At 38.7% G+C, this 6,496-nt stretch overlaps 1 non-coding gene across 1 annotated transcript; it reads right to left on the bottom strand.

Moving 5' to 3' along the window:
- Positions 1 to 4,977: 4,977 nt before the first annotated feature.
- On the bottom strand, positions 4,978 to 5,101 carry LOC111750226 (small nucleolar RNA SNORA76). Its single transcript, XR_002785379.1, has one exon. It is a non-coding gene; the product is annotated as a small nucleolar RNA SNORA76 (small nucleolar RNA).
- Positions 5,102 to 6,496: the final 1,395 nt, after the last annotated feature.

Below are 6,496 nucleotides of genomic sequence, written 5' to 3'. Positions count from 1 at the left end.
CCAAACCATTTGTGCCACACAAGAACCATTACAGGGGCATGCAAACATGAGTAGCTAAATATGACTAAAGCATAGTCAGGAAAACAAGAGTTATTTAAGAGGTAAGGCTGGAGGTAGATGGAATGAGATTGACAATGTAAGAAAAGTTAACATTTTTAAATTGGTTAAGACTTGTAAAATTAAGGGCTATGGTAAAGAAAAAAACACACATGGATGACTCCCAAATTTATTTCTAGCATGTTGCTATATGCCATTAAGTTGACTTTGACTCACAGAGACCCTATAAGACAGAATGGAACTGCTCCATAAGATTTCCTATGCTGTAAATCTTTACGGGAGATCACCAAGTCTTTTCTTCTGCAGAGCCACTGGTGGATCCAAACCACCGACCTTTCAGATTTCTAGCACGGGCAGTGAAAATAAAGGACATAGTATCTTACTTTTGAGATTCAAGGGAAACATGCCTCACTTCTCATTTACTTTCATAAGCTTAAATTACTTGTTATCATCCTAAAAAGGAGCCCTGGTGGTGCGGTCGTTACGAGCTTGGCTGATAACCAAAAGACTGGCAATTCGAACCCACCAGCCATTCTGTCCTATTGGGTCCCTATGAGTTGGAATCATCTGGACAGCAACGGGTACCCCATCATCATCATCTTACATCACTATCCCCCTCGCTCACAACCCTTACGGTTACATAGCTTTCTTCAATTCTGTAAAACGTCAAGATTTGGGCCACCTCAGAGACTCACATATGTTCCTTCTACCCAAAATTTTAGCTTCCTTGCTTTTTTTTTTTTTTTTTAATATTTTTGTTTTTGGTGGCGATATACACATCAGTTTAGGTCCCCATTCAATAATTTTTACACAAATTGTTCAGTAACATTAGTTACATTCTTCACAACGCATGAACAGTCTCAATATTTCCATTCTGGTTGTTCCATTTCCATTAATCTAGTTTCCCTGTCCCCTTACATTCTCGTATGTTCTAACGTAATTGTTGATCATTTGGTCTCATATAGATGATCTTTCAAAGGAGCACAGTACTCATGGGTGATGTTTATTTTGTGAGCCAATCTTTTATTTAGCTAAAAAATGACCTTGGGGGCTAGTTTCAACTCAAGGTTTAAAGAATATCTCAGGGCAATAGTCTTGTGGAGTTCCCCAGTCTCAACTGGTCTAGTAAATCTAGATTTAATAATTTGAAGTTCTGTTTCACAGTTTTCTCCCATTTTATCAGGGTCCATCTATTGTGACCCTGATCAGAACAGTCAGTAGCGGTAGCCAAGCACCATCTAGTTCTTCAGAGTAGACGAGGCTGTGGTCTGCGTTGACTATCTGTCTCGTAGACTAGTTTCTTCTCTTGACTCTTTGGTTTCCTTCTTTCTTTTTGGGCTTCAGATGAGTAGAGACCAATAGTTTTATCTTAATGGTCCTTCCCCTACTCTTTACCCATTTACCTTTTGTTGTTGTTAGGTCCCATCAAGTCGTTTCCGACTCACAGCAACCCTACGTACCATGGAACTAAACACTGCCTAGTGCTGCGCCATCCTCACAATCGTCGTTACGATTGAGCCCGTTGTTGCAGCCACTGTGTCAATCCATCTCACTGAGGCGCTTCTCTTTTCTAGTGACCCTGTACTTTACCAAGCATGATGTCCTTCTCCAGAGACTGATCCCTCCTGATAACATGTCCAAAGTATGTGAGATGTAGTCTCACCATCCTTGCTTCTAAGGAGCATCCTGGTTGTACTTCTTCCAAAAGAGATTTGTTCTTTTAGCAGTCCATAGTATAATCAATATTCTTCACCAACACAATTCAAACGTGTCAATGCTTCAGTCTTCCTCATTCATTGTCCAGCTTTAGCATGCAGATAGTCTTCAACTCATCAAATCTATTCTTCAGATGGTTTCTAAGTTCAGGTAGGATATACTCAAGATCGTGCTTTGGTTCTTGTGGACTTGTTCTAATTTTCTTCAGTTTCAACTTGAACTTGCATACGAGCAATTTATCTTCAGGGTCTCAAACATCATTTTAGCAAACACAGCTTCACTGATTACCTTCCTCCCCCAACTTAAGTTAGGTCCCCTGCTTCTTCTTCATACCGTTTCTGTGATTATGTATTTACATTTATAGGTTTGTCTATCACCCCCTCTAGACTGTTAGGCAAGTGACTTTATTTGGTTCCTCAGCATCTATCAGTACCTAGCTCAATGCATGGTGTACAGGAGATGCTCAAGTATTAAATGAATTAATGAAGGAATGCACAAAGGATGAGCAGATTTGAAGGAAAGATTTCAGAGTCTGATATTTTTAATCTGAAGTGTCTATGCAATATCCAAGAGGAAATGTTAAGCAGACATATCTGAATTTCAGAAGGAAGATCTAGGACAGAGAAACTGACTTGCAAATAGTAAGTAGATGGTAAATTAAGTCATCCAAAGGGATGGGAATATATAGAAAGAAATAATAAATCAAAGGGGAGAGGATATTAAAACTAAGAACTATCAAATTGATGGGAGGAAAATAACTAGGCAAAACTAAGTGTGTCATACCACAAATAGAGTTGTTGATAATGTCAAATACTACAGAAAGGTAAGGACTAAAAACTACTAGATTTAGTGGCAAAGCCACCAATGACCTTGGAAAACAATATCAATGGAATGATAGGAGTAGAAATAAAATTTCAGTTAGTTGAAAACTAAATGAGAGGAGAGGAAGTTGAGAAGGGTGCCAAAAAACTTGGATGCTTATGTTAGGAGAAGGTGGAAGAACTTTTTTCTTTTTTAAAGAATGGAAGGTGAGCATGTTTAAATTACCATGGGAAGGAATCAATAAAGAAAGAGAAATCAAACATAAAGACAGACAATTGCTACAGCTGTGTCCCACTGGTTAGAAAGCAGGTAGGACCCAAAGCACAGGCAGAAAAAAAAAAAAAGTAGCTTCAGACTGGAAATTCTGCTATCACTGGAACTGGAGGAAAGATGAGTACAATTCAGTTACACTTTTAGCTAAACCCACTGCCATCAAGTCGATTCCGACTCATAGTGACCCTGTAAGACAGGGTAGAACTGTCCCATAGGGTTTCCAAGGCTGTAAATCTTTACAGAAGTGGGCTGCCACACCTTTCTCCCGTACAACAACTGGTAGGTTTGAACCACCAACCTTTTGGTTACCAGTCATGCTCTTAACCACTGCACCACCAGGGCTCCTTGTTTAGTTGTAGCTAGAACAAACAAACCAAACCCGTTACCATCGAGTCAATTCCGACTCATAACGACCCTATACGACACAGTTGAACTGTTTCACAGGGTTTCCAAGGGACGGATGGTGGATTCAAACTGCCAGCCTTTTGGTTAGCTGCTGTAGCTCTTAAACACCTCGCCACCAGGGTTGCAGCTAGGGGTCAATAATTAAGGCATTGTTTCTAAGTTCTCTGTGCAGTACATGAGATATTCTGCCAAGACTGAGCAGAGGGTTAATAGAATAAGAAGTCAAGAAAACATGAGATTAAAATAGCCACCACCATGAAAAGTGAAGAAAAAGAGAAAAGAATTTCAAGAAGCAGTGCAGGCTTATGAGTAAAGAGATTTTCTAAAAGAACTTACACATGCAATTCTGTGATTTCTCTCTGTAGCACGTGCCTGAGACAAAATAAGAGCGAAAAACAACCACCCTATGTACAACCAAACAAAACACTGCCCGGTCCCGCGCCATCCTCACAATTGTTGCTGTGCTTGAGCCCACTGCTGCAGCCACTGTGTCAATCCATCTCACTGAGGGTCTTCCTCTCTTTTCACTGGCCCTCTACTTTACGAGAGACTGGTCCCGCCGAATAATATGTCCAAAGTACGTCAGAAGTCTTACCATACTTGCTTCCAAGGAGCATTCTGGCTATACTTCTTCCAAGACAGATTTATTTGTTCTTTTGGCAGTCTGTGGTATATTCAATATTCTTAGCCAATACCATAATTCAAAAACATCAATTCTTTTTTGACCTTCCTTATTCATTGTCCAGCTTTCACACCCATATGAGGTGACTGAAAACACCACGGCCTGGGTCAGGCTCACCTTTGTCTTCAAGGTGACATTTGTGCTTTTCAACACTTTAAAGAAGTCCTTTGTAGCAGATCTACCCAGTTCAATATGTCGTTTGATTTCTTGATTGCTGCTTCTATGGGTGCTGACTGTGGATTCAAGTAAAATGAAATCCTTGACAACTTCAATCTTTTCTTCATTTATCATGATGTTAATTGTTGGTACAGCTGTGAGGATTTTTGTTTTATGTTGAGGTGTAATCTATACTGAAGGCTGTAGTCTTTGATCTTCATCAGTAAGTGCTTTAAGTTCCCTTTATCGCAGGTTGTTAATGAGTCTTCCTCCAATCCTGATGCCCCGTTCTTCTTCATATAGTCCAGCTTCTCGGATTATTTGCTCAGCATACAGACTGAATAAGTACAGTGAAAGGATATAACCCTGACGCGCACCTTTCCTGATTTTAAATCATGCAGTATCTCCTTGTTCTTTTCAAACATCATAACGCTTACAAATAACGTTACATACCATTTATTAAGTCTTTGACTAAAGACCTGGATTTATAATTCCTAGAATTGTTAACACTTCTTTCATTGCCAAAGTTATCAAGGAAAAAATAATATGCTGGATCAATATAACAGCTATTTTTTATTTACAATGCTCATTAAAATTATTTCAATTTCTTCTATAATCCTTCTCAACACACAGCACTCCAGACAGCCATTACTACAAAATATGGAAACTGGCAAGTGAGATGAACCCTATTTGCATTACCAGCAGTTTGACCACTCAACTGGTATAATTTTTTTTAAAAATGGAGTTCAGAATATGTGGCAGCCATTGAGTTAAAGGCTGGAAAAACAAGATTGGAACTGTCCCTATTCTCATCACAGAATACATAAAAGGCACTCATTGCTTTTTTTTTTAATCTGCCACGTCATTCATGTCACTGTGGCTTAAACGGCAGCCTGCAGGGAACTGAAGGCCCCAGTTATACGCAAGAACGTGCTCTGGTACAGCAGCTTAGCACTGACACCACGCTCAGGCGTGGCTCAAAGGCAGCAGCTTCACTAAATACTTTTTAAATGAAAGAATAATTTCACTCTTCTGATGAGAGTAAATGTTTTAGTTTCTCCACTATGCTACACCTAAGAAATAAAAAATACCATGCCCTGCACTTCCTCGGGGAATTTTAAATCTGGCTGTGAAGATAAGCCTGACAAGAAGTATACCTACATGCTAATGACAAACTTTACAGATACCAACCGTAACTTTTATACCCAACTGTACTCAGCTGGGAGATGGACAGTATAAGCTCTAAACTCAGCTCTGACATCACTATAATTTCATTCCTTTCATTCAAATATAAGCTACCTTTTCCCAATGTGTAACATTATCACCTGGGAGTACTCAGTAAATGTCACATATATAGATCAGAAAATTAAGTGTTGAAGTTCTATGGAAAAGACTCGTAGTTCACTATTTTTCCCCAACCTGCACAAAAGTAAACTAGACTTTTTGCCATTTACTTAGGGCACATGGAGGCACAGATCAGAAGCTGAAGTACAAAGCCATTAGTCAGAGAAGACAAAAGTTCAAAATGGGTAGCAGGAGGGAGGTCTCAGTGCATACGAGAAACCAGAATGGTAAATGCAACTATGTCCTGATGGGTCAGAGTTCACTTAAAAGGCCTAAGAGTGGGTTTGCCAACAGTGAACAAACTGGTAAGATTTCGCATAGCCCAGGTATCCATACCTGTAAATTTTAGGAGTATCACAAATCCTTTTCATGGTCTTCCTCTAAAAAGTTACTTTATCCAGTATAAATTTTGAAATGTAAATATTAGAATACTAATGTAACTAGAATAGCAGTCCTCATAGCCCTGTAAGCCCAATAAAGGCAAGGGTCTATTTTCGGTTTACTGACCTCAGGAAATACCTGGCACATCACGGGAATGCCTAAGAATTTCTTGAACGAATACTAGTGCATCTGTATATTCTCTTAAAAATAACTTCTATTATTGACTATCTAGTAACCATAAATTCTATTAACAGTAACTGCTTATCTTACTGTCTGAGGTACTATGCTAGGAGATTCTTTATCTTTGCTCAATGTTTTATTCCCCACGACATCCTTTAAGACAGTATTTAAGTCCTCATTAGAGAAATGAGGAAGCTGAGGCTTAGAGCTGAACTATGCTGTCCAAGGTTACACCATAATTGGCAGAGCTTGAATTAAAACAAAGATGTGTGTGGTTTTTCAAACTTGAAAGATAATAATAAAATTGAGAGGTACAAATTAAAATAAACTACACATGTATGTATGTACTCACCAAATCCTTGAATGTAGAAATCTAAAGTTGAGGCAATCTTAGAGGCAAATTAATAAAGAATTCTATTTCTCACCAAAAAAAAATAAAAAAAAAAAAAACCTGTTGTCATCAAGTCTATTCTGACTCAT

The sequence above is a fragment of the Loxodonta africana genome, chromosome 10 (genome assembly GCF_030014295.1).
Source record: "Loxodonta africana isolate mLoxAfr1 chromosome 10, mLoxAfr1.hap2, whole genome shotgun sequence".
Lineage (NCBI taxonomy): Eukaryota > Metazoa > Chordata > Mammalia > Proboscidea > Elephantidae > Loxodonta > Loxodonta africana.
The sequence above is the reverse complement of the archived record's forward strand: the minus strand, read 5'-3'. Positions and strand labels throughout refer to the sequence as shown.